The sequence below is a fragment of the Eptatretus burgeri genome, chromosome 13, assembly GCF_056783735.1.
Source record: "Eptatretus burgeri isolate ZD-2024b chromosome 13, Ebu_testis_v1, whole genome shotgun sequence".
Taxonomy (NCBI): Eukaryota; Metazoa; Chordata; class Myxini; order Myxiniformes; family Myxinidae; genus Eptatretus; species Eptatretus burgeri.
Window position 1 is genome coordinate 14,089,416 of NC_140973.1, and position 23,871 is coordinate 14,113,286.

At 43.2% G+C, this 23,871-nt stretch overlaps 1 long non-coding RNA gene across 4 annotated transcripts in view; it reads left to right on the plus strand.

The window, feature by feature from the left end:
• LOC147013882 (uncharacterized) overlaps positions 1–23,871 on the plus strand; it is a 128,312-nt gene that overhangs the window by 44,686 nt on the left and 59,755 nt on the right. For 3 of the 4 annotated variants that reach the window (XR_015050554.1, XR_015050553.1, XR_015050555.1), the window contains one exon: positions 18,843–19,003. The exons of the other annotated variant lie outside the window; for it this stretch is intronic. This is a non-coding gene — a long non-coding RNA (uncharacterized LOC147013882). The remainder of the gene's footprint in view (positions 1–18,842; positions 19,004–23,871) is intronic. 4 annotated transcript variants of the gene reach the window in all.

Here is a 23,871-nt window from a genome sequence, read left to right on the forward strand (position 1 = left end):
AGATAACTATATATATATATATATATATATATATATATATATATATATATATATATATATATATATATATATATATATATATATATATATATATATATATATATATATATATACATACACATATATACAAAGTTGAAAGTGTTTCTCTGTGACCTATGCACGCGAAAAGTATTGGACTAATCCTCACCAAACTTCACATGCTGACAGAACATGTACCCGGGAGTGTCCTGATGTAAAAGAATTGTACTTCCGACTTCCGGTTTCCGAATTATGACGTCATCACCTGATTTCGTAATGTTAATTTTTCAAGTTCAGCCGATTGACATGGGGCCAACGCCATATACAATATATATAACATATGATTTTAAGTTTTTGTTTGTCTGTTTATTTGTTTGTCTGCACACGCTAATCTCCTGAAAGGTGAAAGATAGGAGCTAACCACTGAAACAAAAAATGTCAGGATGGGCCCTGGGAAGGTTATAGGCTATGTGGCAAGGCCCCTAGGCCAGGGGGGAGGGGGTGTGATTCCCCCTCACCAACCCCCTTAGCCTATGACTGCCATGGCCCAATAGGGAACTGATTCTTTGCTCGCGTCAGACATATGTATAGAAGATTAAATTCATTCAAAAAGAACCCGGGCAGTGCCGGGTGCATTCACCTAGTGTGTATATATATATATATATATATATATATATATATATATATATATATATATATATATATATATATATATATATATATATCTTCTTCTTCCGGCTGCTCCCATTAGGGGTCGCCACAGCGGATCATCCATATGATCCGCATAGTGATTTGGCACATGTTTTACACCGGATGCCCTTCCTGACGCAACCCTGGTCGCCTCTTACGACACAGGGATCTGGTACACCTATATATATATATATATATATATATATATATATATATATATATATATATATATATATATATATATATATATATATATATATAATGATCTGCTATAGAATATTGAGTTTAGCTATGTTTAAACAAGAGTTATTTTGACAGTAAACGCTCCAATATCACAGGGGTTAGATTCCTGGAAAATGCCGCGATAGTTAAAATCATGATCATGGAAACCAAGAGCCAATGGGAAGATGGGGGTTCGGTTCCTCGACTTTGAGAAAATATAGAGGAAGATCGACAGCAACCAGAAATAAACACATTACAATTGAAACGAATAAAAAAGACGTAAAATGCCATAGTTCCCATTGTTTTAGTAATTTTGCTGTGTGGAGTTGAAGGGCTAGCCCATATTTTGTACAACTGTAATGGCTACCAGTCTACTAGTCGGCCATATTTTATCAGATTGCAAAATAAATAAGGGCCACGTGTATGCCATCATGTACTCTGCTTGTGCCAAGTTTGACCAAAATCGAAATGGTTGGGGACACATTTAAGTAACAAAATGGCCACAAATCGGCCATTTTGGATCTGATCTCGAAAAATATATCATGTGCATATGTAAGCCATCACTTGTTACCTGGGTGCCAACTTTGGAACAACATTGGTAAATGCATGACCGAGAAATGGTTGAGGACGTGTTCAACATTAGTTTTTTTTATAAATGAAATGGCCGCCAGTCAGCCATCTTGGAACTGATCTTGAAAAAAAAAATGATATCCATATGTAATCCATCATTCATTATTTGGGTGCCAAGTTTGAACAACATCAGTAAATGCTTATCCGAGAAATGGTTGAGGACATGATCGATACTGGGTTCTTTTTTTACAACTAAAATGGCCGCCACTCGGCCATATTAGATCTGATGTCAAAAAGAAATGACGTGCTTATGTAAGCCTCATTCTTTATCTGTGTGCCAAGTTTGAACAACATCGGAAAATGTATGTCCGAGAAATGGTCGAGGACATGTTCGACAACAGATTTTTTTTTTTTACAACTAAAATGGCTGCCATTTGGCCATATTGGATATGATGTCTCAAGAAAATGATGTGCACATGTAAGCCTCATTCATTGTCGGTGTGCCAAGTTTGAGCAACATCAGTAAATGCATGTCCGAGAAATGGTTGAGGACGTGTTCAACATCGGGTTTTTTTACAACTAAAATTGCCGCCAGTCTACAAGTCGACCATCTTTGATCAAATCGTAAAATAAAGTTAGGTGCAAATGTACGCCATTATGTGCTGTGCTTGTGCTAAGTTTGAACAAAATCGGATCATGCATGTCAGAAAAATGTTTGGGGACACGTTTAATTAACAAATGGCTGCCAGTCGGACATCTTGAATCTGATCTCGAAAAAAATGATGTGCATATGAAAGCAATCATTCATTATCTGTGCGCCAAGATTGAACAACATGGTAAATGCATGTGCAAGAAATGGTTGAGGACGTGTTCGACACCGGTTTTTTTTTTTTACGAAAATGGCCGCCAGTCAGCCACCTTGGATCTGATGTCAAAAATAAATGACATGCATATGTATTCCATCATGTGATGTTTCTGTGCCAAGTAGGAATAAAATCGGTCCATACATGTCCGAGATATGGTTGCGGATGCACACACACACACACACCCATACACACATTCACACACACACACACACACACACACACACACACACACACACACACACACACACACACACACACACACGCACGCACAGACACGAAAATCGAGACCAAATCCATAAGCCCCCGTTGTCCAATGGGGGCCAATTAACATATATATATATATATATATATATATATATATATATATATATATATATATATATATATATATATATATATATATATATATATATATATATATATTGTTGCAGGCCGGCGGGGTCGGGTCAGAAGACCACTAAGTGGGGGAAGCTACATCGATTCCCACCAGACTCCCCGGAATTGTAGGTCGTCACTCACGGATAAGTCCGTGACGCGGCGAGTCGCTTAACTGACCGTGGACGCCAATAACTCAACCGTGTGATCTAGGATCCTTCCGCCAATGGGTGAATTGGGTTACCTAATTAACCACCGGGGAACCACATCCTCGGTGCGCCTTGTCCGAACCGGATCACTCTACCAGATCGGATCACTCTACCAGATCGGATGCAGCCGAGCGACACTGCCAAGGACGTACCGGCTAGAAGGAACGGATTGTTGGGAATAAAGACCCAGCTAGACTTACATTCGAACCATGCTGGACCAATGAGAGAAAAGACGAAGGCGAGCTGGGAACATTCCTAAGGATAATTATTTATTTACAGCAAGCGAGGTAAAGCATGTGGCACAACAAAGATTTATTGGGTATGGAACGGAGGGAAAGAGGAGAGAGGTGTGGGGTGCAGCAATAATACAAGCAACTTACTAAAGCAGACACAGTGCAGACTTGATGCGAGATTATTAACAGTAACAACAATAAAAGATCTTCTCCAGGCTTACTTAACAGACAGGTGCCAGCACACTCAGACACACACACACAGAAAAAGAAACTCCAATGAAAAGGGACTTTTGCAGCCAGGGAGGGAGGGAGTTGAGGTTATAGCTTTCGGTACCTGGACGTTACGGGGGAGGGATGCTCCATGGTGCGGTACCCAACAATAGTTACGTTGTCTCTGGACCAAGCTGCGCGTGTGGAAATCGTGTTCTGAAGGCGGAGCTTGAGTGGAGAAGGACGGAGTCCAGAGGGCGAGGATGGAGCAATAGGCGGAACCAGGCAGGAGGCGGTTCGTCGACGTCGTGTGGGCGGAGACCAGAAGGCGGAGGCGAGAAGCAGGAGGTGGTTCGTCGAGGTGAGACGTGGGCAGAGTCAAGACGCAGGAGGTGGTTCGTAGAGGCAAGACGTGGGCGGAGACCAGAAGCAGGAACACACCACGTGAAAACACCACTCCGAATCACACACACTTCTTCACTACATGGAAGATTTCTCCATCCTTTATAGAGCCCGAGGCTCGGGGGAGGGGCCATGCCGAATCCAACGTCTTCGCCCGAGTCGGGTGTTCTGACTGGCTCCGACCCCTCACGTGGTCCACCAGCCTGGGCCGGGTTTTGGGTAGACGGTGGTGCAGCCCGCCCACCTTACTGCATGACTCGCTGCACATGTCTGGTATCGGGTAGACGTTGATGCACCATTATGGTAGATGAGACGAGACGAGAGGGCAAGCGAGGCAGAAGGCACTGTGGATCGTCACGCTGTAGTAAACGAGACGAGGGGCAAGCGAGGAAGATTTACCTCAGAAAAGAAAAGGTGGGAATGAAATAAGAAGGGAAAAATGTTTTGATAACCTATTAGCCCATCGCAACGCACTCCCTTGTCTTCCCACTAAACAAAAGGAAGGGGTCTATCTACATGTATATTAATGACATAACTGTCTCGGGACACCTATCTGTTGTATGCATGCGGTTCTGAGAACTGCAACAATATATAAAATATATATATATATATATATATATATATATATATATATATATATATATATAATATATATACATTATATATCATATTAACATTGAAATCAACATGTATATACAATAAATACAGTGTAATTAAACAAAAACACACTTTTACCTTTCGATTTTTTTGCAAAACAGCAAAATGGGTGAGGGTGTTTACCCTGTTCATACATACTAGTACGTGCCCATACGTGCGTGCACGTACGTGCAAACCAAAAAAACAACTTTCAAACCACGAGCCAGAAACAACCACACAGGCCGTTCCTTCGCCCTCGCGTGCCCATATGTGCGTGCCCATACATGCAACCCCCCCCCCAATTTTTTTTAAACAAACACACAGGCCGTTCCTTCGCTCTCGTAAATGACGACTGGATTGGGGCATTGTGTTTATCTATAAATGCGCAGAAGAAATCGAGAAATTATTTGAATACATTAAGTCATCACTCTCCCGAAGTGGTGTGTGCCCGTACGGATTGTTCACATCATTCCACAAATTATCGCTTGCAATGAAGTAACAACTGCTGTGATACTTACACACACAGAGTTAATTAAAATCAAGTTTACCTCCCTGTCTTTGCTTGCCATGACATTCGCTGCCATTGACCATTGCCACTCCTACGCCACGGTAACTAAGGCACCAATCCCCATCGTAACCGGCAAGGCACGTGATGTCATCGTCGGCCGGCCGCGCACCGGCCTACGCAGCAACGTGTCCTGTGATTGGTAACTAAATGGCGCATCGGCCACGCCTACGCAGCACGTGTCCTGTCATTAGTTGGTAAATAAATGGCCATAACGTTGGAAGCACTTGTCCAATTAATATCAAACCTTGAAAAGACACATCCACAGGGCCCCAGCAATATACCTGCAAGTTTCAATTAGATCGGACCAGTGGTTGTCGAGAAACAGCGGTCACAGACAGACACACAGACACACAGATTGCTGGAATTATAGATAGATGTAAGCCTCTGCTGCAAATAGAAAATGCAAGACATAGCTCGGAATGCCGCTGTTAAAGGGTTGCGTTGAACGGGTGAAGGATGAGAGGAGAGCTGGGGGAGCGGGGAAGACGATTGGAAAAGCAACATTAGCTTTACGACAAAGCCGCCTGCAACATTGCCATAATGGAGAAGGATAACAGTAACACGATCTTTAACCACCTTTTCTGAATCTCCCATCATTGGACAGGAAGCTGCGAGGTACAGTATCCTCTTCCAGAATAATCCCATCTCGTCGGTGTTAAAAACCTGCTTTGGCACCTCAATTTTTCACATGAGCCGCAGTTAAGAATGTGCGTTTGAGAATGAAGTATAAGAATGGGGATTCGAGTCCAGGTGTCAGAAATTAAGGGTTTGGGAATGAGGTTCGAATATGGAGTTAGGGAATGAAACTTTGGGAATGAGGTGCGAACAGAGTTGGAAAATGAAGTTTTGGGAATGAGGTTTGAAGATGTAGTTGGATAATGAAGGTTGGAGAATGACGTTTGAATACGGCGTTGGATAATGAGGAAGAATACAATGGGGAAGGTTCTACCTGCAATCATTCTCCCCATAATGGCAGACCGCCGTACAGATGCCGCATTTTCTCCTCGAGCCAACCGATCTAACAACTTGATCTTTCGCCCAATGTCATAACCTTTCTCTGTCTTTTGGCACAATTAACTTTGTCCATCACTTTACGTTTCGGCTCATTAAAAACGGTGCACGCGAAACACCACAAGGCTCGGTAATGGGAAGTAATCATTCATGCATGGGACACAAAAGATGACTCAACTCAGTTCAAAAACCGTGATTGGTCAAAGGAAACACTACGATAACGCAATGGGAACACAATTAGTTTGCCCGCGATTGGTCAAAACCCACGATATTAGAACCCGCGATATTTGAGGGCTTACTGTATTAGGTGATGGCGGCGGGCAGGATGGCCTAAACTCTCGAGGTATGCACACTCGCCTCTCAGCTGTCTAGTTTTCGTTTGAATCCACACCCAGCTGCAAACTTCGTTTGAATCTCACAGGTAGGGTAATTCATCAATATGTGTGCCGTCTCTGCGATGGACGTTGAATGGGTGCCCCATATGCCGGCATTAGTTGGTTCACGTTAGAGATCCTATGGTGTCCTTCTCGAAGAGGAGGCAAGCTATCGTCTGCACCATGAACAAATTACAAAGTCCTGACCTCACTTCCCGAGTCAGAGTGGCAACTGGACCAGGAATGTAGCGACTGGACCACGACTGGACCGGGAATGTAGCGACTGGACCAGGAATGTGGCGACTGGACCACGACTGGACCAGGCTACATTCCTGGTCCAGTCGCCACTCTGACTCGGAAAGTGAGGGCAGGAATTTGTAATTTGTTCGTGACTGCATCGGCAGAACTGACTCTCTGCATGGAGTATCATAGATGATGATGATGATGATGACGATTACGTGACGTTTATGACATATGATACCAACTTTGGCCTTATGGTTGTTCTGGGAGCGTTGGCGCTGATTTATCGACAAAGCAGTTGATGTACAATTTTGTATTGCAGAAATTTAATTTGCGAAGAAAATGTTTTCATGTGAAATTCAATATTAACTTCCACGTGTTGCTTTGAGGTTGTGTTTACCTGCATTTCTGCAAGTCAGTGCAGGTAATCATTGTTATATGATGTTCAGGTACCACGCATGCCCTTGTCACCAAATGTAATACTCGCAAGTTCAGCACGGTATTAGTTTTAACAATACTGTGAATAATACAAAATGTCCATGGTATGCGTAGTTGAAAAATCGCTGAGCTTCTATTTTAGTTCCCACCTCCACCCCACCCACAATGCCCTTTGAAAGATGAACATGGGAGAGAGGCATAATGTTATTACATCGGTGAGTCGGGATTAAGCGTGACCTTATTCCGCATTAATTTTGAACACGCCTTTGCTGCAGGTGAAGCACTAGTGGTAACCTGGAATCCTGACATACTGGGAATGGTATTTAAATTTCGAAACCGTTTGCGGAACCACCTTCAGAATAATGCTGTGGAAGAAACCCGAGGTCTTAACCCGTTGCACAAATTATCTTTTATTGCGCTGTTTACATATTGTAATGCTTTGTATCTTCCCCTGGAAGGTATATGGCTTAAAATAATTTCTACTGGTTTTTAAATTTTTTTGTCTCAGTTGTTTCAGCCTTTGTATATGCTAACTGAGCATGCATTCGTTTCTTTGCGAAAACCATAATAATTAAATACCATCGACAATGAAGGGATTTCAGGCTGGTTATTCAGCGTACGTGCACCTTTTGTTTGATACACGTTTCGGGATTCATGGAAGAGCCGAACGACTGAGGATGGAAGACTTGAATACTGGTGATGGGATGCTCATGGGGAAATGGACAGATCTAGAATAAACAAACGACCAATGAGAGGACAAAAGGTCGCTGATATGTCAGGGTCTTTCTAACCAATCTGCAGTTTCAAGGGAAGACTGATATAATTGGACAAATTGATTGATGGGAACCAACAGGTGAGGAGGTAGGAACAATGAAGTAGAATTCGGTAGTAAATGTGATCATGTGCAGGTGGACAAGGAGCAAGATAATCAATTAATGCATATGACTCACCTGTGAAGAAAAATGCTCTCCAATGCTGGTGTGTGTGTGTTTTTGTGTGTGCGCGCGCGTGAGCGCATGTGTGTGCGTGCACATTATGTAAGCCATCATTCAAAATGACGTAATCTGCACCTGAATGCTCAGCGTGCATGTGCAGAAACCGTGAGTAATGAGATCCATCGGGGCGCCTCATTTGTGTCACATAAGGATTGTAGCATGAAACGACTCACAAAGTTTTTTTAAAAGCCGAAAATACTTGGAAACATACCTGCGAGAAAGGGCTATGTCTCTCCACAACGAAAGATTTGGAAAACTTTCTGATCAACTTGTCAAAAATTTGATATCTCACAGCCCATACTGCAAACGCCTTACCATGTGGGCTGTGAAAGGCATGATGGTTCTTAGAAGAGCATTCTACCCAAACCCTTATGCTTCTTAGTAGCATTGGGCAGGTCATATCTAGGGCTTGCCGATGCACAGGATAAGTTTAAGATGATGATATTTACCATTAATCGTGTTTGGGAGGACGGGGAGTGAGTGGGAATTGTGTGGGTTGAGGGGTCATTATAAATCAATTTTTGTTTGGTTTCAAAGCCACAAGAGAAATTGTAATCGATTTTTGCATCTATTGGTGAAAGGAGAAGCGTCGGTCCATTTCTGTGTTTGTGTTCATGTGTGTTATAACCATGTAGGCCACTAGCTAATTGTATTAAGGGGAATATGTATATTCTTATATTTCCATGAATCCGGTTTGCATTCAAGAACAGAACAATTATGGTTTATCACCTTGAAATTGCCACTCTTTCTTATAAATGCTGAAATTTATGTTTAAAAGTCAATTTGAATTGCAGATTTCACGTCAGGAACGGCAGGTGAAAAGTGCCCGAGCAGAATCGAGCAGAATCAAGTCAGGGTTTCCATCGTGTGCTGCCTTTTTGGCTGCTGGTTGCATCATTGGTTAGGGGCGTGGCTATGCAGCTGATGCAGTGCCCCGATTACCAGTATACTGGTGATCATTTTGCCGACCTCGGAAGGATGACGGGCTGTCAATCCCCTGATGTTAATTCAGTGGCCAACAGGACTCGAACTTAGGACCCTAGGATCCAAAGCCACCACCCTAATCACTAAGCCAACACCAGGCTACGAGTCAGTGGAAATACACACAAAAACTAGAAGGGCACTTGGTGGAGCGCATACCTCCGCCACGTAATGCCTGATCCACGAGAACATATTGGGCCCAATACATTTTTGAAATATCATGCTATATATCGTTTTTGGCCCTATCTCTCAATGGTGAAGAATCACTTTAAAAGTCTAATAGTCTGAATCTTGATCTTCACCAAAATTGAATCAGTCCGTCCTTGTCTTACACCCAACCTGCCCACCAAATTTCATTCGGATCCGTCTACAACTTTTTGAGATATCCTGCACACAGACAGAGAGGGGTGAAAACATAACCTCCTTCAGTTTTGGTGGTGGAGATGAAAAGCAAAAGGTCTCATTTCGCATTCTTATGTTATTTATTCAAAAGTTGCGGTATTGCATCATTGCAGGAAGGGTCTGAACACCTGTCTTATGATAATTTGACTCCAAGTGAAAATCTTGTCCCCGAATAATAAACTGTTACTTTGTCCATTTATTTCTTGCTGCACTAGTCATGAATGCAACAGTACGAGTCCTCATTCTTCACGTCGTTTATGTTCTCACGACTCCATGAGGTTGAAATGTTGTTGGAAAACAAAATGTCACAACTCATCCCATCTCTTGTTTCTTTGAAGAGACTGTACTTCTGGCCTCTTGATAGACTGACTTCTCACTTATAATTCTCATTAAAATAAAATGTGGTCATTTGCTGCCAAGCATACATCTCATTCCAGATCATGTCTTGGACGGCACGCTTTCATTAGACGAAAGATCACTCATCTAATGGACTTGCTTTCGCCATTTCGAGTCTGTCTGGCCTTTTCTCAGGAATGCCTGTTGATGTTGTGCGTTGATCAAAGTAGGTCTTTTGTTGACTCAGGCGATATCGAATTGACTTCTGCTTTAGAATCCTGACAAGTTGTGAAAGAAAGTTTCTCAAAGAAAGAACAATCAGATCCCAAAATGTCTTCTTGGAACTTTTAATATTCTCAGGTAGAAAGTTCAAAATGCTCACAAAGGGCATTGCTTGTGGATGTATGTATTTACAGCCAATAATGCTGTTTGGAAGAAAGTATGTGTATTCCAAAAAAATTCAAGAATATTCTTTAAAACATGTGGAGGATGCTTTTGATGGCTTCTCATCAAATAGGCTTCAAGAAAAGCTCACTGACTGTCCAGCAGATTTACAAGCACAATGGATGCTTTATTTTCAGACAACCCTCATGCATTGTTCCACTGTAGAAGAGGATAATTCAGGGAAACATTGGGTTCCATGTTGTTTGTGGTAGTCCAAGACTAATTTCAGATGTAGAATGAAAATGTAGTCTTGCTCGTGAAGGTTAGTGTCGATCAGCATTGGCGGACAGGTAGAACAATGGATTAAATCAACAGGATATAACAATATTAATTATTAGTATTATTACCAACATATGGTTGCTTTATGCCTGGTGTTGGCTTAATGGTTGGGGTGGTGGGCTTGGGATCCTAGGATCCTGAGTTCAAATCCCTCTCACCTGTTGAATTAAAGTCAGGTGGGGTTGACTCTGCCTGTCATCCTTCTGAGGTCGGTGAAATGAGTGCCAGCATGCTGGTATCCTGTGTTGGAATGGTGACCGATCCAGGATTGTGTGCAATAGCCAAGGAGACTGCTCAGGCAGCACCAACACTCTGCACAGAGTATGGTCCCAAAGGATGGATGGATGGTTGCCTTGTCTGTCCTCGATCATTTTTACATATCACTAATGGAAAAGCCTGTCAAAAAGAACAGGTGCACAAAACTCAACACCACACAACCTCGCAAAATATTAGATTTCAACTCAAAGAGTCCCCACCCTATGGGTGATCTTGTTCCAAACATGCAACATGCTCTTCTGACATACACCTTTATTTGGGCAGTGCAGAGGCAACTGACAACTCTGTATAGGCAAAAATAACCTGTGTTATGTGCATAAAGTAAAAACATACCTACTGTCAGGGCCTCCGATAGGCGTCCGTGGAGCCCACAGCCGCAGGGGGCCACCCACAAAGAGGGACCTCCCACATCAGCTTGCAAGACTTTCAATGGATCTTGAAAGTCCAGTTGTGCAACATAGATGTTTCTAATATCACTAGCCTTGCATTCCGACTGGCTGTCAATCGCTTCACTGTTGGGGTTAATGAAAAGATGTCATGTTGCCCTTCACAAACATATTGCACATCTATCTGTAAATCTTAATGATGAAAAACACGTGAAAACAGACATTTCACAGCACAGTTTATTTTTGCCATGGAGGTTATTGTTGCTGTTGTTTTATCCATTCTCAGGTGGTGGGAGGTTTCATAAATTTCTCAATACAATTATCCTTACTATAATTCATGGACTGGTTCTTGTGGGTTTGTTTGTTTGTGCGTTTGTTTGTCACGCTACTCCTACAGTTCTGGCACAATTACAACCAGACTTGCTACATAGAATCAGTATGACGCCAATTAATGTACTGATGTGTTTTTATATTTTCCGGTGGTTTTGTGGAGTGGGGGCGAGAGGGAGGGATGCAAATTCTCGATGTAAATGTGTATCATGTAGCGCCGCCTCTAGGTGGGGGGAGGGTATTACAAGTCTTCCCCATTTACAGTACAGTATTCCTGTACCCATGTTTTCCAGTGCAGTGAGGTGTTTTGAATTATAAGCAGTAGGCAGAGCCTCTGCTAAGTATGTGGGTGGCTCCCTGCAAAACCTTACGTGGGAGGCTCTTTCTATCGGAGGGCCAATAATATGGTGACATCTTCAGGCGAAGAATCGATTCATACCTCACCCCCAAAGGAGGTTAGCAAAATATTAGATTGACCAGCTCTCTCGTCTCGTTAGATTGACAATATTAGATTGACCAGCTGGGTATCCGTCTTTCCACACCATTATGGGTATTTGGCGGTGATGGCTGGACTGATTGTTACCAAACTTGGTCGGAGAGGAGTATGGCTCAACCAAAGTGTGATATGAGGCCAACAATGACCTTTGTCAAATGTCAAGGTCGAGGTCATGAAAGGGTTAAAAATTTAGTTTCCAACTAAAACTCTGGAATGGATCATCAGAGAAAGAAGTGGTTTTTTTGTTTTGTTTTTTTTTTGCATTAGATTCTATGAATTAAGGCACATCAAAAGTATCCCTTACATTATTTTTTTTCTATGTGATGTCACGTTTTCCCAGAAAATGACGTCAAAAGTGAAGTTTTCACATAAGATGAAATGAGTGACACATTTTCCTGTTTGATTCATCAAATCTGATCTCGGAATTGCCTGTCAGGTCCCACTGGGATCCCACATGAAATGTTTTACCTGAACAAAAAACACAATGACATAAAATGTGAACATTTAAAAATCTTTCTATGTCAAAAACTGACCTGGAGATCACCAACAAACTGGGCAGAGATGTAGTATGGACCGAACCGACAAAAAAAATCACAAGTTCCTGCGATTAAAGGTCAAATGCAATAACTCGAGAACAGAACGAAGTGAATGTCACATCATTCCAAAAAGTGCTCAAAAATATAATTATTTTGAAATATTATATGGTGGAATTGGTTAATATAACAAAATACAAATACTCATGAGGTAGACGAGCATAGACATATAGCGCCTGGATATACATATATATATATACATATATATATATATATATATATATATATATATATATATATATATATATATATATATTGTTACGGCTATGGAAATTCGCATTACACCATCAAGGGCCTTCAGGTGAGATATCTCTGTAGGTACATGTGTAGTTTGCCCAAACCCGTTGTATAGAGGGAATTTATGTGATCCATTCAGGCTGCGATCCTTCAGTTAGTCGTTTTTCTTTCTCTATCTTTTATTTCAAACAAACAAAAACCGCCAACGATGCTGGTGGGCTTTTCCCGCCATTCTTTCCCGCGCTTGGTGTGAGGGAAGGGGGAAGGGCAGCTCGCCGCCGATTGGTGAATGAACAGCGTGAGGCGGTCGGGGTGAGGGAACGCCCCTTTTCAAGAACCCTCTCGAAGGAGGGTGGAGCTGAAAACGGGGCGGAGCGAAGGGCGGAGCCCCACGCTATAAAGGACGAACATGGGCGGGGCGCCCTCTCTCTCTCTTCCTCCACTCTCTTCCTCCTCCTCTACCTCTTTGCTCGTCTGCGAGTGGTTGTTGCTGTTGGTGGTTCGTTCGTCTTCGAGTTCTTCAGAGAGTTCTCCTACGAGTCCAGCTGGAGGGAGTCAAGTCGGCGCATCCTCATCCTGGGCCCTGTCGCCGTCTACAGCGGGAGAGGGCGAGCCTTCTGCCAGGTGCCGGAAGCCCCGTTCGTGGCGCGGAGCGGCTACACGTGCCGGCGCGAGGTGCGAGTCGCAGACCACATCGGGGGAGGCTCGGATTCGAGGTCAAGGACGCGACGCTGGACGACGCGTGCAGGGAAGTCGCAACTTTCTCTTTTCCTTTGGGTTTGTGTAAATGACTCTGGGTGGCACCTGTCCTTGAAGTAAAACTGATTAAGTGTTGCCGTGTGTCGGGTTTAGTCAGGACATCTCTTTTGCCTGTGATTGTGTATACGAGCCATTTCTTGACTTGCTTTTGCTTTATTGTACATGATGATTGTGACTGTATAAGTGCCTTCCGTGCTGGTCTGCGTGTGCAATTAAACGTGCTTGTGTGAACTTGTTCCCCATTTCGCTGCGTCCTTTCCTTCGTTTGACTTTCCATCTTGCATCACGTAAGGGGTTCGTAGTGGGTTTAAAACGCCCGGTAATTAATCAGAACCGTCAAGCCCGACGATAACACTGCTCAGTTATCACTGTAGCACGGAACGGAACCGCTTGAGCGGTTCGTGTCCGGAGTCGGCCTGTGGCGTGGTACGATCGCCCAGTCGACCACTCTCACAGGTACTTAGGTAGATCGAATTTGGTGAGCAACCCTATCCTGCGTGGGTGGGCAATTGGCACGATCATGGTGAGGTTAAACCCCCACCCGTGACTAGCTCCCGGCGTTGTTCCGAGAGGGTCACGACAGAATGTCCTTCCGGTGGGCGACGTGCCGCGATTCGAGTTACGTGGCCGTTCGCACGCCGGCGGGCGCGAATTCGCAAAGATATATATACAGTATATATATATATATATATATATACAGTATATATATATATATATATATATATATATATATATATATATATATATATATATATATATATATATATATATATATATATATATATATCATTTGTGTCACATAAGGATTGTCGCATGAAACGGCTCACAAAGTTTTTTAAAAAGCCGAAAATACTTGGAAACATACCTGCGAGAAAGGGCTATGTCTCTCCACAACGAAAGATTTGGAAAACTTTCTGATCAACTCGTCAAAAATTTGATATCTCACAGCCTGTACTGTGAGATATCTCACAGCCCGTATCTCACAGCCCCTTTCATGCCCTTGGTTTTCATGTGACACCCAACACAGATGAATCTACCGGCAAGAAAGGATGGATACAAAACACTTCATACAGATCGAAAATTAAAATCACGAACAGAGTACCCGCCCTACGTGCGATCAAAGCGTAAACACATTCATCTGACGCATACCTTTATTTGAGTGGTGTATAGGCAAGTGACAGCTCTGCAGAGGAAAAATAAATAACCCAGGTTACGTGCAAGAAGTAAAAACATACCTACTGCTTATAATTCAAAACACCTCGCTGCACTGGAAAACGTGGGGACAGGAATACTGTGCTGTAAATGGTGAAGACTTGTAATAGCCTCCCCCACCTGGAGGTGGCGCTACACGATACACATTTACATAGAGAATTTGTGTGCCTGTGGCTGCTCTTTGCATCATTGCTGGGAGCGCGGCTGTGCCGCTGATGCATTGCCCCCCCTGTTTACACTAAGCCGGTACTCATTTTGCCGACCTCAGAAGGATGTCAGGCTGAATCAACCCACCTGATGTTATTTAACAAGACGACTGGAGCTCAAACTTAACATCCTATAAGAGGACTTAAAACTTAACTGTGAAGCCAGCTCTCGGCTTTCCTCACACACATTACCTCAACAGACGCAATCTTCAAAACACCAACTACAAACCCCAACAATCACACAACCAACACCTTATCACATCCAACACGGACATGAAACCATAGTCATGTTTGTGCCCCAGAAACACAAAAACAACAATCACACACACACACACACACATGTTCACCTACACATGTACAAAACCAGATCACATGTTTAAAAACAAAAAAAAAGCAGAGCAGCCCATCGATGATGTGATTCGACATATATTTTGCTTGAGGTTTTCAAAATAAGAAAGCACTCCTCCATTTGACCTCAAGCACCAGCATGTGACCGGAAATGAGCGGTTGCATCGGAATAAAAACCGGACACGTGCCGAGACTCGGGGTCTACTGGCCTGAGGAAGCCTGCTGTGAAGCTGGTGAAATCTCACCTGAGAGCGGGTCTGCTCTTGCTTATTGCTCAAATTAGCGGAGCAGATCGAATTTACCTTTTTTGGTGGAAAAAAGCCAAAACCTTCAGATAGTAAAAATGTTACGGCATGGCATAGACACTGAAGCTCAATGGTAAATAAATAAAGAAACACGGAAGTAATTAAAAAAACAGGGCATCTCACACTTGACGCACAATCATTATCACTCTGTGGTTACCGAAGAAGCCCTGAACGCTTTTGTTCATTTTCCCTGCCGAGAAATAAACAATTTACAGGGAGGGGCCTCCATGTAATCGGCTTTTCTCCTATCAACCACAGTCCCAAAACTCATTCCCAAGAGGTGAAAAAGAAGCCCGCAGTCTTGTGCTTGACATGCTGCAGCAAGACTAATAATGGCTATTTATTATTACTCTGATTTTGCCCTTTCACATTTGGACCCAATTACTAAATATTTTGTTTATATTCTCGTAATAAAGGTTTGTTGAAAATTTGATGACAAAAGCTCAAATGGCAAAATAATTATGGCCTGGACAGACAGACAGACACACACAGAAGCGATTGCAAAACCCTGTCTCCCACTGTGCGTGGGATGAGCTGATAAAGGGGGGAAATAAAGAGAGGGAAACGATTGAAAATATGTAAGAGTCAGGAGGGATAACTACATGAAAAGCGCTCGTTTGTCCTGTGGGGAGCCAGCGTGCTGATCCTGTAGATAATGCTTTTCTCTTTGCTTTTACAACTGTCCGTGATGTTGAAATGGAGAGAAATGCTGGAGACTGCCATGTGATTGAAGAAATATCCGGAAACGTTGAGTTTGAGTGTCGAGCAAACGGTTTGGAGATGTCTGTGCTGTTGGTTCTTACATCGAGCAAGTTTTCACGGAAGCAATTGCCTGGCAGTCTTTGCCTGGTTTCAAGGATATAGATATTCTTGCAGAGAGTGCACATGATTCTGGAGATAACATTCACGGAGGTGCAGTCAAAGTAGTCCGTGACCTTAATGCTGCCTTTGGGTCCAAACGGGCAAGTGTTACGGTGACTCTGTGAACACTTAAATGTTCCTGGTCCCAGGAAATGTCACAAATTGCTGTCCCACTTGAAAGACATGAGGGGCAGTTGTGGAAAAATTGAAACCGTTTCAGGATCATTCTATAAAAGCTTGAAGCTCCACTGGATGATGATGTTGACTCGAAGGTTGATGGTATGATTCTTTCCTGTTTGTTTTGTTTGTTTTTTCCAGAAGTTTGTAAAGCCATCTGTTTGTTGGTGTTGTGTGCACACTTCAGTCCTTCTGTATGTCACATCATGTGCCCCCACATTATTTTCACTTTTCATTCAGTCCCATTCCCATTGACTTTAACCCATAAACCCTGACCCTCTTTGTCAAAATCAGTTATTCTCACCCTCCCCCCCCCCCCAAGTTATCTCTTAACCCTGACCCCATTCTGACAAATACACCTCTGACTTATTCCCATTCTGCATCAACAATGCTTGCCCTTACTCTCTCTGTCTCTTTCTGTCTCTCTCCCTGTTAACACCAGAAAACTCAGCTTCTCCTTGCTTCCCACATCAGATACCATACCTCCATTTAACGTTCTGTTGATTTCATCCATTCATTTTCAGCTGCGACGAGTAAAGCCTATAATCCTGGATAGTCTTCTTTTTTTTCATTTGTACCACATGGCTGCAGGTGGCATCATTTGATGTTGGCATAGCTGTGCCACTGATGCAGTGCCCTCTGTAGGTTAGGGTTGGAATTTGCAATTTGTTCATGATGCCGGCAATAGCTCGCCCACTCTTCTCGATGGACACCTTGGGATCTTTAACGTCCACCAACGAATGCCGGCAGATGGGACACCAATTTAACGTCCATCCAAGGGACGGCACACACATTGATGAATTGCCCTGCCTGTGAAACACCTGGATGACAGTTTTTATTCCTGGGTCAGGATTCAAAACCATGATCTTTTCTACCCTTGTTAACCCAAACCCCAATCCCTCCTCCTTCCAAATTTCTAATTTGCCTCCTGAGAGTTTCCTTCTGTATCCATGTTGTCCACTCCATGCATCCTCTCCCTGCCCCCCCCCCCATTCCTCCCCACACCTATTGTTTGTCCAAGTCTGCCTCTATCTTGGCCTTCAACTCTGCTGTTGTTGTCTCCCTCTTCTTCTCTCAACTGTTCATTTTGTTCTGTTGTGTCCTCATCCATTCGATGTACCAGTACTAGCTCTTCCACGAGCCTTGACTATGTGTATATATTTTTTTATTTGTTTTTTAAACCCCAGGCGAGACAGTTCAGATGCAGTGTACATACTTCTTGGCTATCCTTCCAGCCATAGTCCTGGATAACATTCATGCATGAAATAGGCCCAGGATCTCTCCATGCTTTTACGTCCATTGATGGAATTATTTAAAAGAGTGAGGTTGAGGAACAATGAGGTCTTCACCCTTTCATGCCCTGTGTAGATGCCAGAAGCTATTGCATCTGCAGTACTTATAGGGTTGTTGCTTAAGTACTATCTCATCACTTCGGTTAATCCCCTCCTGAAGACTTTCACACCTTTCTTGTATACTTGCCTATCACGTGCCATTATAATCTTCACTAAGAGTTTCCACGCCAGCTTCCTCTTGAGGCGTGTTTATATGCTCCAATCAGCCGAGCAGAACCAGACCAAGTGAGGTGAATAGGTCAGCCAGGACAGCTTGGTAGCGTTTATATATCCAGTGGCTAAACATCCTTGGTCGAGGACTGAAGTCACATGTGCATTCGCCTGACCTCTCTGAATACCACCAGATGGTACAGCACAGTCAGCTGAGTTTAAACAACCAATTCTACTTTTTCTGGTCTTTCTCCCAAAATGGAGTCGAAGGTGTCTTAAAACAAATTCTTCTTTCCTCCAATCAGTTCCATTGTTTATGATCTTTGAGGGTTTTTTTTTTTTTTGGTATTCTTACTTCATTTATTTCAGCTTCCTCCTCCATTGAACTGGAGCTTTATTTATGCCTTGCAATTTCAGTGCTTATGGAAACTTTACACAGCTTCATTATGTCTGCTTAACCACTATTGACGCTACATATTCTCTTTAGACCCCAGCTTTCATTGGGTTTGCACATGAGATGAGTCCTTAGACCAGTGACACACACTATAACTTTGTCACTTCCAAAGCCCTTCATTGTCCAAAGGGAAACCTGATGAATGTTCCAAAAGCAATAACAAATGCTCCTTAAAACTTTCTTTGCCACTACTCTTCCCAGGTATTGCGATCAGCGGCGAACCCAGGTGTGAAATTGTGGCACTGGTGGCCGATTGAAGCACTTATATATAAACCCTCAAGGATGGTTGACCTGGTCGGAACCATACGCCGTTGGAGAAACACGCAGTTGGTCAACAAAGCAAATGAGGACATCTGTGATTGGTAGGTATGGTGATATATTTCTTTCCTTAATGTGCAACTGCCAAGACAAGATCTAAAATAAATAGTCATTCTAATAATTAAAAACAATACATCATAACACTTAAATCTTTGTTAAAACACACTTAAATGTGCTTTGTGAGACCGCACCAATCTCACAGTCGGTCATGGAGTGAGTGAGGCGAGGGGCATTGAAAATAATTTTGTTTTTCTGTCTTGTATAGTTGCAGCAAGGGAATATGAACCTGAATTTTCCAAATTCGCACGAGGAAACATTTTTCGATGGAGGATAAGTCAGTTCTTGCATAAATAGCCTTATAAAGGAATCCGAAGACATGCCAAGTTGGGAAGCGTGTAATGAGATGCATAACGTTTTAACTAGATTTATTTTAGAGAGGGTTTGCTGTGATTTGTGCGATAGGGAATCGACAGTTTCTCATTTTATCTAAACTGCTCACCAGGTGTGCACATATTACAAGGATATGGTGTGATTATCAAACTATTTCAAGTCTGTGATGAATTTTTGGAAATTTAATCTTGGCCTTAATCAAAAACTGCAGGGGGGTGGCCCATTAAAGCGCATATTCTTGGCCACTATCTTGGTTCAGTATACTTTGGCGCAGCGCGAGGTGTTCCTGGATGACGGCCATCCATAGGCAAGTGGTATTGTCAGTGAACCTGTTGCACACATTAACGACTGTTAACAAAGCTATAGCATTCATTTGAACCACCTTTGTGGGGTATTTTAAGGAGAGTGATGTAATAAGGGAGGAACTAACGCTGGGTAGGCAATGGCAAACCACCCAGTATAACCCTTAACAAGAAACTGCTTTAGCAGCACCAACGCTCTGCAACAGAGTAGGGTACTTTGGCATCAGAAGGATAAAGGAAATCATATGCAGAATCAAATGACATTAGTAGATTTACATTTACAGTACTTTACAGGTTACAGGTATGTAAGCTGACAAAAGACAAATCAACACAATCATCTTATCTTCCCTTTATAAGGGTGAAGTGCGATGACACCAAGCTTCTGCCCTGCCATGACCACGATACTCCTCCACCTCCCTCTGTCCTCAGCCAACTCTCTCCACTCTCTAACCAACCCAACCTTACAGATATCCCTACTCACACAATCCTCCCATCTCAACCATGGTCTACCCCTTTTCCTCCTACCTTGCTCCCTCAACATATCCACTCTCTTTGCCATTTTCTCTCTTCCCCCATCCACACCAAGTGTCCAGCCCAAGTCAGCCAGCATTTCACCGATCTCCCCATCAAACTCATCTGCACACCAATCTTCTCCCTCCTGACCCGCAATCCTCCTGACTCAGTTGTTCTCACAAACCTGCAGCCTATGTTGTTGTCTCTCTGTTAGTGCCACCATCTCCAGACCGTAAAGGCAGGCCAGCGTGACACACAACATCAGAGCCTTCCCTTTCAATTTTCTTGATATCTTTCTGTCTGCCATTAATCCCTCCACCCTCTTCCATGCATTCGCACCCATCCGAATCCTCCTCCACACCTCCACCTCGGACTTACCAATCCGGTCACCGTGCCTCCCAGATACTCAAACCTACTGTACAGGGTGTTCCAAAAAGACCGGGACAGCTTTGGTTGTTAATATATTTAGTACCACAAATTATACAACGATACCCTGTGTTTTATATGATGCAGAAACTCATAAAGTTTTCTTTATTTTCAGGTCTGGTGGTTTAATTCAAAACAAAATGATGACTCCACAGGAGAAAACTCAGTGTGTCGAATGGTTCATCGATATAAGATCGGAGAAGCAAGTTCAGCGTAATTTCTGTACAAGGTATGGAAGGAATCCACCATCATGGACTAGTATCAGAGAGTGGTAGTACAAGAGGTTGAAGGAGACTACATGTTGTCAGAAACAGAAAAGTACTGGTCGACCAAGCACAAGTGCAGCAGACGTTGAACGAGTGCCTGAATCATTTCAACAAAGTCACAGAAAAGGAATCTGACGCACATCCAGAGAACTGGGACTACCAAACACAACTGCACACAGGATTTTACATTGAAGACTGAAGCTTTATGCCTCCAAGGTGCAGATCCTGCAGGAACTCAAACAAAATGATGGACCCAAAAGCAAGGCATTTGGCTTGGAAATGCTCATTCGCATAGAGGATGACGAAGATTACCTGAAAAAGGTCATGTCCACAGATGAAGCTTGCTTTCGTACATCGGAGAGGGTCAACAGGCACAATGTGAGGATCTGGAGCTCTGAAAACCCCCGCGTGGTCATTGAACACATACGCGATAGTCCAAAGGTCAATGTGTGGTGTGGCCTTCTCCATGACTGCTTGGTGCGTCCGTTTTTCTTTACGGAGGATAGTGACCTCAACAATTTACATGAATATGTTGGAAGGATTCACTTTCCTACAGATTGAAGACCTGCAACCCGATATCATTTTTCAACAGGACGGTGCACCCCCTCATTGGGCCTTTATCATTTGAGCCGTCCTGAATGAAAAATGTACAGGTCGCTGGATTGGCCGAAATGGACCAACCGCCTGGTCCCCATGATCACCAGACATAACCCCCTTGATTTTTTTCTGTGGGAGTTTGTCATAGATGTTGGCTACAACACCAAGGTGGCAAACCTGCAGGATCTTCGTTCTCAGATCACAGCTGCATGTGCAGTGGTGTACGTGAACATGCTGAGCTGAACATGACAATACCTTCTGCACCACCTAGATGAGCTGGGCACAACAAACGGTGCTCACATTGAAGTATATTGATGGTGTGCTCCAAACTTGATGAGTTTCTATATCATATAAACCAAAGGGTATCGTTGTATCATTTGTGGTTCTAAATAAATTAACAACAAAAGTTTCCAGGTCTTTTTGGAACACCCTCTATCTCCTTGTCTGACCTCCTTCCCCTCTAACCTGATATTCCTTTATTCATGTGCCTCCACAACCATATCTTGGACATGTACAGACCAATTTAATTCATACTTGGCACAAAGACAACACATAATGGGACACATATTCATGTAATTTTTTTTTGACAGATGATCCAATACGACCGACTGGCGGCCATTTTAGTTGTAAAAACAAACAACAACCCGGTGTCGAACGCGTCCTCAACCATTTCTTGGACGTGCATTTACCGATCTTGTTCAAACTTGCCAGACAGATAAAGAAGATGGCTTACATATGCACGTTATTTTTTTTTGAGATCAGATCTACGATGGTCGACTGGTGGCCATTTTGTTACTTAAATATTTCCCCAACCATTTCTGAGACATGTATGGTCCGATTTTGTTCAAACTTGGCACAAGCACAGTGCATGATTGCATACACGTGCTCCTCACTTTATTTTGCGATCTGATCAAAGATGGCCAACTGTTGGACTGGTGGCCATTTTAGTTGTACATAAATATGGGCTCGCCCTTTAACTCTATACAGCAAAATTACGGGGAAAAAACCGGGGGCTATGACATTTCATATCTTTTCTACTTGTTTTCTCTGCCTGACCCACATCAACTCAATCTTCTTCATACTCATCTTCAGCCCATGATTCCCAAATGCCTCCTTCCACTCCTCCAGTACTTCCTGCATCTCCCACCCACTCTCCACCACAGCAGCCAGATCATCCACATAGAGCATCCTCCCCATACTTCCCCTCAAGCTCACCTTCCTGCTTACCAGCTCCATCACCATGATAAACATGAGTGGACTGAGAGCACTTCCCTGCCTCAAACCAATGTTCACATTGAACTTCTCAGACATCCCTGGACCAACCTACAATCTTCCCTTCGTTCCTTTGTACTTTTTTCCACCAACCTAGCTTCTGTTTCCAGCACTCCCATCCATCTCAGTGTTGCCATTACCACTCACTCAGGACACTGGTGTAGGCCTTCTCCAGGTCCACAAATCCCAATGCCATCTCACTTTGCACCTCCAACCTCTTCTCCACCAGCTGTCTCAGTGTGAACATTCCATCTGTCATCCCCCTACCCTTTCTAAACCCCTGCTGCTGTTCTCCGATCTCCATCTCCACATTCTTCCTTATCCTCCCGTCCAGAATCCTCTCCAGCACCTTCATGACATTATTTAGGAGCATAATGCCCCTGTACTTTCCCAGATCTTGGGACTTAAACCTGAGATCCCATGATCATAACCCATATGCACATATGGAGGTGTTAAAAAGGCCAACCAGCCGAAGACTTCGAAGAATCAAGTACGTTTTGAAGGAAGCACAGCTCGGAAGCACAGAGAAGATAGATGGACACCGTGCATGCGTCCCGTACTTGAGTCAGTCACTCAATGATACACGAATCCGCCGCGTACAGGACGTCCACTAACCAGTGAGGGCGGTTTCACACTGGCGCCATATAGACATCGTTAAATACATTCCCTATGGTTGTTATAATTGTAAATAATATAAGTGGTTGAAGCCTCTATTATAATAACCAAGGAGTTTCCAACAATATGCCGTACGTGTATAGTAAAATTACAAATATTAAATCAAACAAAAACTACTCAAAAATACATTAGCCTATTTATTACTGTTTCTCGCGGAACCCCTAGCGACCTTTTGCAGAACACTGGGGTTCCGGGGAACCCCGGTTGAGAAACACTGGTCTAGACTAGTCCGATAAATCCGTCGTCCGTCCGACTCGGCCGATAAATCTGACATGCTGAAGGTTTCTTTTATTATTCTCTTTTCTTCATTGTTTTCCACTGGCGCTACATGACGGCAGTAGGAATGAAATAAATAAAAATGCAACAGAACGTCAGATTTATCGGACTACTCTAGACAATTGTGTCGCAAGGTGTGTTCTGCACACAAGTTTTCATCGTATCCGGACAGCGAGATTGCTTCGTTTTATGTGC